Here is a 12,248-nt window from a genome sequence, read left to right as displayed (position 1 = left end):
TCAGCTGAGCATCAAGCCCAAGTAGTGATTGCCAGCATGGAGACAGCAGAGCTAGGAGGCTCCTCACCCTGCTGTTCCTCCTTTTGAAAAAACTGTGAACCAAACTTTAGCTGATACCAAGCTGTAAAAGAGACAGAGTTTTAGTAAAATGAAGGCAATATAAGCCTCTGACATATGACTTTAGATTGCCAAATTAAAACTTGGCAGACCAGGTAAATCAACTGTAGCAAGACCAGAAACTTTGGCTTCTCCATGTGTTCGGGGGTAAAGAGACAGTTTCTTCCCTGTGCCTGTGAAATACAGCTGTTCTGTATTTTTGTTTACAGCCTCAAACAAACCTCTTGAAATTGAGATGTTTTTAAATGTAGAAGCATTGACTTGTGTTTTAGCAAAAGAAAAAAGTTCAAAACAACTCATTTCAACATTTTTAAAATTACATCTGCATGTTTTTTAGAGGACATGCTTCTAGAAAAATATGTAGGGTCTGGTCAAAAGCAATTAAGTGTCTCAATGCAAGGGTACCAGGCACTTTTTCCCATCTATCTGCACCAAGTCAGTAGAGTTTAGGAGAGTTAAAGTGGTTATCTTAACTTTACCCAAACAGTCAGCAGACCTGTGTTTCCCCCAAAAAAACCCCAAAGCTCAATTTTTAAGTGCGTAGTATGCACATTTAGAATTGTATTATTCAAAAGATCTCAGGGCTTTTGAGCAGCGGCGTCAATATAGATGCTAGGTTTTGAGAAGAGCTAGCAGCTCTGAGAGAGATATTCAGGTTTCAGCTTTTTTACTCTTCAAAACATGTGGGTATTTGACTTCCATATCAGTGTTGGTAAATTTGTCAAGTCTGCCTTGAAAACCTTGGTTTTGTTCAAGCAGAGCTGCTAGAAAAAAATCAGCTAAACCAATGCATCTTCATTTGAGATCATAAGAAATTTAGCAGGAAAGATACATGATAAAATGAACAAAGGTTAATAACTCATTAGGTGCCACTTGGTACTCATTCTCTCTGCATACCATGCTACTTATTAAAGTGTCTACCTAACACTTCAAACCCAACATCAGCTATCAATGTATTTGCTATTCTTGCAAATGCATCTGCTCTCAAGTACAGTGAGCTCATTCAGGTTAAAAGAAAAACAGTCTAAGTGCACTACCATGTAAAATTTGTACTATTCCTGCCAAAACACCTCTTTGGTTCACCCTGCTTTTAATTTTGAGAATGTCTCCAAGGTTCCCAACTTTGGAAGCTGAAAAAAACCAAAACCGTAAAATGCCAGAGGGGAGAACTCTCAGAAGAATTCAGGCTTATGAGACTGAAAATTAAACTCTTCTGTGGAGAAACAGAGCACTTCCCCAAGGGTTTTAGTAATTTATTTTATTTTTTTTTTAGCCAGAGGGCTCCTAAATCAAACTCTTCTTTAACACAGACCAGCAGAAGCTGAACTAAAACCTAATGCTCCAACCCTGTTTACGCTTTTCCTAAAAGCATCTGATCCAAGGGGAGAGTCACACTGCACTTCAAAGCATCTTGTACCAGTTCTTATATTTGCAATTTTTAAGACTAGAGCAATGCAATTCTGTTCACATGGAAGGCTTCTGTACCTGCTTTTTATGAATTTTACAAAATTTCTTGGAAATCTCTTGTGCTGTGGAAAATCAGATGGTTTTACAGTAATCTCAGGCACTATTCTTACTAATCTGAAGTACCAATGATCTGGCCTTGTAAAACCTGAAAGAAACTATGAGAACTGGGATGTATTTTCTCCTGCTGAAAATGTCAATGGTTGATTTATCAGTTAATTTCTCTTATACTGCTATGACTTTGCTTGGAGTTGCTGCATTGTTGCTTAGGACCATGCAGGTTTTTTTTTTTCCTTCAACCCTTGCTCTGTGCTTATGCTCTTTACCTTTCTGATCAGAGCAAAATGCTGGGCAGATGATGCACAGCAGAGGGAAAACATTCCAATGGACCAGCTGTTTCCTTAAACGATATTGTTTTAGGAAATATGCCAGTTTAGATAGAAGAGAAACCATCTGACATGGAATAAAATACTGAGTGTTTTATTACTGACTTTTTTTGGATCTCAATTTCCTATTTCATTCCCACTTCTATATGACAGCCCATCATTTTGAGTACTGCATCTCATAATATATACAACATATCTTTATTTATTGTACTCCTTCAACCCACTAATCACATCAATGATTGCGATGTGGCTGTTTCACTAGCCTCCATCGAAAGTTGCATTCAGCAAACAAAATAGCCAAACATCCACGTTTCCAGTGAGACGGCATACGGGAAGCAGAGCTCTTCCCCTGACCTGTTGTAAATAGCTGGAGGAATGTCCTATTACACTCACAAATACCATAACAGAGATTATAACTGCAAAATTACAAAGATGTAATGCATCCCCCTTTCCTCTTTTTTGCAGTAAATGCTATCGAACTGCTAACCTGGGCTGACTGTGTGCTGCAGTGATTTTAGCAGAAAAGCAGTGCCTGGCTGCAAGAGGTTCTGCAGGATGGGAAGCAGAAGAAGGTTTGAAACTCAGCAGATGGCACAGACGGGCACTGTGCCAGCCCAGGGGCACTACCTGGTGTGCCTACGGGATCACTTGCTGCATTTGTTATCGAGCTGGGAATGAGAGACATCTTTGTTTTACTATCTTTTCTCTTCCCCCTTTATGTGATTTTGCTTTTAGCCACCAGACAACAGCAGTGCTCTTCTCCAGAGCGTGAAAGATTCAGCAATAAAAGGAGCCCAGGAACAACACAACAACAAAAACCCACAACAAAACCAAAACAAAAGAAAAAAATAGAATCTGTTGTTTTTCTGTAACAACTGGTCAGCTCAAACCCGCAACCTGTCAGCGTCCTGTGATTGCTAATAATTCTGTTTACTCGGAGCCAGACCACAGTAGTGCTTTTGGACCACAAACTGGGCTGGCATTGTGTAAGTGTGTAAAGAAGCAGTATTTATCATTGTCATGATTTTGTTGCTTTCCCCCACACTTGTAAGAGCTGATAACAAGTAACTCAGAGACAGCACAGCTGGCCTGTGAGATGTCTCTGCATGAGCAAAGGAATGGCTCTCTGTTCAGAGAGCAGGCACAAGTTATCCCTCCCAATTTATAAATAAATGCTGTGGTAATGGAAAAATAGCATTTGCCCTTGCATGTTCTGTCTTTGCTTTAGCTCAGGGTTTTGCCTTCCCATACATTCTGTGGGGCAGATCTGAAGTGTTCAGGACAGTATGGTTTGAATGGCAGAGAAGATAGGTGGTTTTTTTCAATCTGCACATTTGCGCCTTCTCAAGCTAGGGCTGAGCAGAGGGCTGGGCATTTACTCTAACAATGTGTCAGGCAATATGTAAGGCTCTACTGTCTGCAGACAAGCAGTCACAGAAAAATCTCTTGCATTCACTTTGAAATTGAGGAATTCTTGGAAAAACAGCAATAAGGAGACCTGGAATAAAAAATCCTTATAGATTGGCTGAATCTAATGTGTAATTTACAGATGACATAACTGACATCCATCATCTCCAGGTTGACTATGTGGACAAAAAATAAATCTTTTCTCCTCACCATTGATGTGGTTCCATCAACGTAGCATTTTTCTCTCCTCTTTTCTTCACCCATTAATGTAGGACACCACCAAACCCACCCTCTACTCCGATACAGCTCAGCAAGAGTAAATCTTTTCTCTTGGGAAGGTTTGCAGCAAAGCAATAGAGAATTTCAGGGCAAGTCTAAGGTAAATTGACTCAAACTGCCTCAGAGACACTTACCTAAATCACCCTTCTTGTAGTGCAGGCACAACTATCCTTCATTTTCACAAGCACTAAAAAGAAAACAGAACCATTGAATTCATTTCTTCCCAAATAAAGAGATGTTAGAAAGCAAACTCAAGTTAACCACTTGAAAAATACTTTCCTAGTGCTGTAATTCAGAAATAACAAGGAAAGAAAGGAAAAGGAAAGAAAAAGGAAAAGAAAGATTTAATATTAAAATGCATTAGCCAATAATCTAATAATCAGTCTATTGAATTTCTCTGTGAATAACCCCTGCTGTTTAATGGCAGCCCACATACAGTACATACAGTGTAGTAACTGGGTCTTTGCCCTCTCATTATAAAATAAAACATGGTAGTTTAATGTAAAGGATAATATCAGGTTTCATAACATGAGGCAGTTAGTAGCTACATTTTAATACAGTGACAATATCATTCAGGTTTCCTCTCTTGATGAAAAGTAAATTCTTTTTGTTACACAAGGAAATATTCACTGTTTCAAGACTTCTGTGAGAAAAATGATACAGACATTAAGTCAGAGGCCTGAAAGATTATTCATGTTCAACTTTAAAATCAGGCATATCCCAAATATTCTCTTTCAGTTTGCATTTCTTTTGATCCACTAGACTTCAGCTGAGACAAGAGAGGAAATTAAGTCAAAGACAGATTCCTTTCCAATTAAAATCTAGTAGCGACAAGAGGATTAATCCTCTCCCCTGTTCCATCAGGCTGTGTGCCCTGCAGCTCCCAGGGGAAATGCTGCGAGGTGGCAAATTGCAGGTGCAGGCTTAGGGGAAATGGGTCTCTCTCATGCTTGTGGCTCCAATCATTCCTGCTGAATGCAGGTCACCAGTGATTAATTCCTCCGGAGAAGTATGGGATGTTCCTTGCCCTGGCATACAACTCACTCTTGCCCAAAATGCCTCCCACATACAGTAGTGGGGCATGGAAAAGTTATGCCGGTGCTCAGATGTTGTGGGCTTCCCCCTGAGCTTTGCTGAAGGGGGCATCAGGGAGGGGGAAAGGACCATCTGCAACTGTGTCCCTTTGGGTGGGAGCTTTTGGTGCATCTGCCAGTGCCAGCAGGCTGTGGAATAAGGGGCTCTGAGCCTTTCCTTCATCCCCCAGTCTTGGTTCATCATTTATTATCTGACTTACCTAATCTTGGGGGGTAGAACTTGAAAACGGGGATGGTTTGTTGACAGATAATTCTGTGCAGTGTGTGACAAAGTGTATGCCATGGTCTTCTTTTGCAAAAGAACTGTGGTCTTCTGCTAAAGCAAGAAAGGGTTAAGCTGCATATGCAGCTGATACATGGTAGGATTTAAAACTGTCAGCAGTAAAACCCACATCATTCATATGTGTATGTGCATTAGGATTTAAATATGGATGCCAAAAATGAAAATGCAGCTTACTGAAGAAAGGAAGAACACATTTCCTAATATAGATCAATTTTCCCATTTCTGGAAGAAATTGGGAGAATTAGCAGCACCTGCAAAGGCAGAAAACAAGAAAAGTAAAAGAATCATGGATAATTAATACTCTGAAGGCAAAGACATCTTTCATGGAAAAACATAATGGGACAGAAATTCAGCTGCTGTACATTAACTGATTTACATCAGCCGAGGGATGTGTTTCAGTATGATTTAACATTCTTCTTATGTTACCTGGGAGATAAACGATTCAAAATATAGAAAGAACTTAACATGCATTACCTGTCATCTTTTGTTGATTAATAATTTCAGATGTTGTTACTATTACTTAAGGTAGAGAGTCATTACACAGTAAATTAAAATACAACAAAACATTAAATGCAGCAAAGCATTACTTAAGCATAATCTCTTAAAACCCAAGCAAATGAAGCAAATCAATTTTAAAGGTCATTAAGGGGAGCTGAAGTTGTAAGAATGAAATTACCAAATTATCTCAGGGTCCAAGCTGCTCCTAGGACAGCTACTGGACAGGGCAGAGATAGAGGCAGCATTTCCAATTTTGCTCTCACAGATCACCCCGAAACACTCCGCTGGGGTGAGAACATCCTATTATGTTCTTACTCTTTAGCTGGAATAGGATGTTTCTGGTCCTGGTTTTCTAAAAGTGTGTGTTTGCATGGTTGCACTGTGGCTGTCTGAAGGGCCCCTCCTAACAGCATTTTAGCAGCTCACCCGGTTTCAACCAGATTGGAAGGGAGGGTTGAAATCTCAAAGACAAATCGCAGCAAACTGCAAAAACTTAGGCTAAGTAGAAGTGTTCAGTAATCTCCCATCACACACGTCCTGTCATGCAGCTGAGTAGCCACTGGGCAGCTCAGAGAGCATCTCAAAATGTGCCATCTCCTGCCTGGGCAACCATTAGCAGAGGATGGAATTAGGGACAGGGAGCTGAGGATAGGATAAAAAGGATGTAGAGGAGATAAGGAACAACTGGAGCAAGTAGGTGAAGAGTGAGAGGTAATGGGGAGCACCCCCTTCAGCACTGAGAAGCATCAACAGACTTTTGCAATTAAAGAAACTAATGGATGTTTTTCTGGGAAAACATATCAAATTAGCTTGAAACATTCTCCTCTGTGGCATTTTCCTTAGGATGACAACAGTATGCAAGAGGTACAACCACAGGATGGCCAAATTTGCTTGGATTATCCAGACTTCAGTGCTGGGATAACTGCTGGAGATTTAGCATCCAGCCTTGCACTGTTCCCTCCAAGAGGAGAAATTGAACCATCCCATTGCAAAGCAGCTACAGATTTGAAGCCCTCACCTTCCACCACAGATGTCTACAGCAAAGGAAAATGCTTAATGTTAAGGAATGTAAAGTGCCCCCTAGATAAATCTTACCAATAAGAGTGATATAATCCCTCTATAAATGAATTCTCCCCATCTAAAATATATAGTGGCCAAAAATATTAATCTTGCTAAAAGGTCTGTTATTTTTTTATTGACTAAGTGGCTAAGATAAAGGATATGTGTGCTCTCTCCTCAAGCACAGATCATAAGCTATTGAGCAAGGGCCATGTTCTGCCCTGTGATGTAGAAGATTGATGAAGATTCTTAAAGGAGGGATTGTTGCAGATTTAAAAGGACCATCACTTGCGGGTTTGTTTTGCAAGCAAACTTTTCCCTACTAACTGTTGCATTTACTGCTACTCCTACAAGAAGCCAGCAAGGACCATTTAGCAATTCCTTAGAAATCCAGGATTTATAGTAAGTTCATTCAGAGAATGCATAACCTAAAATTTTCCCACCATGTTCAGGACCAAGCCATATTATGAAATTTATCATGTAACATCATGCTCATATATAAGGGAGGGGCAGCCAGGAAGGAGAGGGTTCTCTCTTGCTTCTGGGATTGTGATCACAGTATCTTGGTATTTCATGATCGCTACCCAGAACAGACTGGGTATCAGTTGGTGGGTGGTGAGCAATCGCATTGTGCATTATCTGTTTGTACTCTCTATTATTGCCATTGTTTTATTTTATTACAATTATTAAACTGTCTTTATCTCAATCTACGAGTCTCCCATTATTACTCAAAATTCTCCTCTATCCCTGGAGGTGGGGAGGGTGAGTGAGTTGCTGTGTGGTGTTTGGCTGCTGGCCGAGTTCAAACTACAACAGTAGCCTTAAGCTAAGAAGGGGGACACTGCCAAAGACAATTCCATCAATTTATGTGGAAACCGGAATGCATTTGGCTGGGCTTTCAATATAAATCCCTTTTATTTCCTGTGTTGGCTTGGTGGCTGGGAGAAAGCTATGATAAGTAGAAAGTTCTGCTTTAGTTCATTAAAAATCAATGACTAAAATCTTAATTTTTCTGCTAGGACTGCAAACCAAATGTGTGCTAATACCTGCTGACTTCTGCCTGTGTATGCTGTTGGCAGCTGGCAGTCACTCACCATCCAGTTCTGGCATCTTAAGGCCACTGCTTGTGTGATGCCCCCATACATGTACCTCTCACCTTGGTGAAGAAGGACTAAAGCAGCGAACCTCCTTGGACTAAGGAGCAGTCTTTGTGAACATTGTAGTGATGAGCTCAAAAAATAAGTCATGTACTTTGTTGTGGTGAGAATCAATAAGACCAAAACAGATAGGATGGGCTGGTGAAGAAAATGCACAGGAGAAAACAGGATTTTTTCTTCATGTGTAACAGGCCTGTAGCCATCCAGCTTTCCAAGTGGCAATTTCCACATCCTTCAGATCCTTTGGGGTTGTGGTAAAGAAAGATAATCTTTGATTTAAAGCTAAGACTAAAACATGGGCAATTAGTGAACAGAAAACATTTGCTGATGTCTGGATCATGTATGAAATTCCACAGTGGCACTTTCTTCTTGTACAATAAGACCAGGATACACTTTTTATATTTGGGATAATAAATGCTTCCCGGTGCAGATCAGAGTGGGTTACCTCTTCCTGCTGGGACATAACAGCCAGCATCTTTGATAGCTGAAAATTTTTTCAAAGGGAGGAGAGAAAAAACTTTGACTTGACTGCACTTGAAAATGGAAACCACCTACAGGTGCTAAGCCCATTGCCCATCCAAGTGAGGCTCATGGATACAACAGATTGCAATACACATGCATATGCCAATATATATAAAAATAATTTACTAAAATCAATGCAACCAACCAATCACTTTTTCCTGCTTTCTGATGTGAACTCTGAAGTTCCCATTGAATCTAGGAAAGAAAGATAGAGATCTGGTAATAGGAAGAAGTAATGACTTCTACCTACCCTAAAGAGTAGTGCCAAAGGTTTTTGGGGGAAGCTAGACTGTTGCCACTCTTTCTTCTTTCCCATTAAGTATGCTAGACAGTGATACAGTGTCTGATACCAGTGCAGACATTCAGGGTGGATTACAGCAAATTTGAAAAGGCCAGGAGCTACCTGGGATCTAATTCCCCCATGAAAAGCAATGCCTGCCTTAGCCAGCAAGAAAAGGCTGAATGCAAAAATAATTAGAGATAACATAAAATGGCTTCTCCCTGCGAACAGCAGGAGAACATGCACTGCGAGTAGAGATGTGTGACTAATTGATTTGAGGGGTTTTTTGGCAGTTTGAAAACTAAACACACCCAACAGGTAGGTTTTTGAATTCAGCAGAATTAATGTATCCTATTACCCAACAGGCTCCACTGTGTGTCTTCCCCAATGTCTAATAAAGCACAAATTTGGAAGCCCTTCCCTCAGCAGGGCATTTCTTTCCCATCTGGACACCTATTTTCACAAAATTCACAGGAGCATCCATGAGACTTTTGGGTTGCATCCAGACACTGTGTATAATTGTAATTAAGGGGGGGACAGACACAGGCATACATGCACACAAATGTGTGACAATATGGGGCAACAACACTCCATCTCTGGATCCAGACTGTATTTTTTATAGTCTTCACTGACACCAGGAGACAAAACGGAACCACTATGTTGCCAAACAGTTGCAGGTTTTAAGCTTGCATGTCCCACACCGCTGAGCAGCATTTGGGCAAGAAAACTCTTCCCATTCACCCATATGAAGACATACCTCTTGCACTAAGTGTTGAATTACCTCGAGGAAAGAATTATCCTGATTCTACCCTATTGTATCCCCTTTCTATCTCCCAAACAGGATTGCTTTCTCCTTGGAGGAATAAATGAAAGAGTTAGGTGTAGGGAAAAGGCCTCTAAGCTCACAACAAACCATCACTAAATAACAACCAGATCCCTTCCCCAGCACAGCAGCTGTGGACACTGGCAGACAACAGCTGATTGTGTCAACACATTTTGGGAAAATTTCCCAAATACTGTGATGCTCTGGTGGTCTAGTGCTCAGAAAAAGAAAAAAAAAAAAAAAAGATACAACCTTAAAAAGACAACCTTTTTCATAAATAGAGACAATGAGGGGAAACAGGATTTCTTTATGCTCACCCTGAAAGCACTATGAAACAGCCCTTCTGTTCCCGTATCAGAGTACAAGTGGAGCTCCTTCCAAAACCAGCTAATCTCTGCTGTCATTGCAGCATTTTTCAAAACAGAAAGTTTTCATGGTGAGATAATGTTACAAGAGCTGTTGAGACACAGCAAGGTATGTACAAACAAAAATACAAAATGTCCTCACTTGCTCATCAGAGGAGAAAGCTATTGCACAGGCAGTGGTCAGACAGTGACCAGTGTTCAGTGGCAACTGAAGGTGCAAACGTGCAAGAAAAAGCACACAAACCCCCCCTTTTGGGACAAGTTATGCTTAGAGCTGGTGAGATGTCATCAGTTCTGTAGTTACAACAGGGATTTTTCCAGTGAGGATACAGACTGATATGAAGGTTTAGGGCAGCCATTCCTTTTTGCCTTGCTACACAAATTTCCAATGTCTAATGCAACCAGAGTTTAATGTAAGGATGAATTACTTTCTCCCTTGAAACAAGAACTTGGGTCAAAACTTGATAGCCTGGATTGCTCTCTGAACCTCTACTTTAAGAACGGTGTCACTTCTATGCCAATAAGACAAATGCAGGCAAGTATCTTCTGGGTTTTTTTCTTAAACATGATGATATTTGTAAGACACAGAAAGAGATAGACTTAATTTCTTAGAGACAAATGACATATTTATTCCTCATTTGCAGACCTGAGAAAAAATTCGAGCAGCTAAATCACAGAATTGAACCATTACAGCTCTGACACCTCAGTCCAAGACCATGGAAGAGCACAACCTCAGACCGTGCCTGAGAGCACAGCATAAAGGCGTGTGTACGAGGCAGGGTTTTTAGCAGGAGTAGCATAAAATTAGCAGTTAGTTATTAGCCTTTATGTATGCAGAGTGTGTGTTTCCCAAGTAGGTTCAAGCCCACAGAAGAAAAAAAAAAAAAAAAAAAAAAAAAAAAAAGAAAGGCTGAACAGTGTAGGAAAAAAGGCTGGTGACAAGGGATCTTGGGATGCTGCACAGCTGCTGCAACTTTCTTCTTTTCCAGTGTGAAATGTCATGACACAAGTGGGAGCCACATTCAGTCATCAATATTTATAAATCCCAGAAACTATCAACTTGCTTTTAAAAACAGATTTTTATGTACGGTGCAACTCCAGCAGACTAAAAGATAAGCTTGATACCAAACTAATGAGAAATGAGATGAAGTTAATACACTGTAAGTCTTGGCTAAATCTGTTTATCCTATTTATTCACTGCCTTGTTGATCTGGAACCCTTAAATAAGAAATCTGGCCTGTTCACAATTATTGTTTAATTAATCATCCAAAGATCTATGAATAATGAGAAAAAAATAACAGCACTCACTGTAGAAACAAGGAATATAAAAAAGGATGAAATATTTTGTCTGGGGCAGGCACTTGTAGAACAAATATCCCCACTCCACCTTTAGCAAAGGTAAAAAACCAAATCTTTTTCTTAAAAAAAGGCTGCATGTATAACTGTCAACCAGCACCAAGCTGATCACCATCTGAGACCAAAAAAATACTATCATTTATGTAGGAATACTTTGGCTGATAGGAGCTGCTTAGCATCTCCCATGGCCAGGCCACAGCTTGGGCAGTGAGATACTGTGCTGAAGCTCAGTGTTTCCTTATTCAGCACCTGACCTCTTCATGTGTACTGATTGAATTCATCATTCTCACACATTTGCCTAGCAATGCAACACTTTAATGCCTGTTTCAAAAGGAGGAAACATAAACAAAGGGTGATTAAGTGTCTTTCTAGTATTGCACGAAAAAAATGTCACATGGGAAAGATGTTGAGGAAACTGTTCTCATTTCACTAGTGTACTAGGGGAGAAAAATAAAATAAATGTTAAAAAAAGAACTCACTAGTTCTCTAGGTGAAATTTTAGGTGAAATTTTTCCAGGAGAGCACCTGGGCAGTAATGAAAAACAGCAAAAATTTGGGCTTGAATGAATGATCCCTACAACTATAACACATTGTGAATTAAAACCCAGCTAAGCTGATGTCCCGTCTAGCCCTGGCTCCGTACACTTTTATATGGTGTGAGGCTTGGTCTGGCAAACTCTCATTTACATACATACTAATGCCTGGAAGTGGAGCCTGGAGGACTGACAATATTTCAACTAGCAATGACTGTAAACCCCATTATTAGTGATTCCCCAAAGCAACCTCAGGTTGAAAAAAAGTTTCATTCTGCTCAAAAAGAAAGTCTGTTGCAGGGGTCATCAGGGCACTTTGTTTCTTTGTGTGCAAAAGTATATTGTTTCCTTTCAGGGAAGATCCAATATTCCTCAGTGGTGGTTAAAGTTTCAAACTCTGGACTAAGAATAAGCCCCAGAAGAAACATGCTACATCAATGTGAAGAAAGAGAGGAGAGAATTGCTGTAAGCTTCTAAGGAACCTGGTGATCTATTTATCCAGAAAGTCACCATCCATGCTCTTCTTCAGCTTTTCCAGCCTCATCATACATGTTTGAACTCTTCTCAGACGGCTAGCATGAACAAAAATGGAGAGATCTCTTGTGAGAAAAGGATTGGGGGAGGG

The 12,248-nt window shown here is 40.2% G+C and overlaps 1 long non-coding RNA gene across 1 annotated transcript in view; it reads right to left on the bottom strand.

Moving 5' to 3' along the window:
* Nucleotides 1-11,735: 11,735 nt before the first annotated feature.
* LOC113479778 overlaps nt 11,736-12,248 on the bottom strand; it is an 18,568-nt gene continuing 18,055 nt past the window's right edge. The window contains exon 4 of the long non-coding RNA XR_003398337.1: nt 11,736-12,195. This is a non-coding gene — a long non-coding RNA (uncharacterized LOC113479778). The remainder of the gene's footprint in view (nt 12,196-12,248) is intronic.

Source organism: Athene cunicularia (genome assembly GCF_003259725.1).
Source record: "Athene cunicularia isolate RWA chromosome 4 unlocalized genomic scaffold, athCun1 chr4_part2, whole genome shotgun sequence".
In the NCBI taxonomy this organism is placed as follows: Eukaryota; Metazoa; Chordata; class Aves; order Strigiformes; family Strigidae; genus Athene; species Athene cunicularia.
This window is presented reverse-complemented; position numbering and strand designations above follow the sequence as displayed.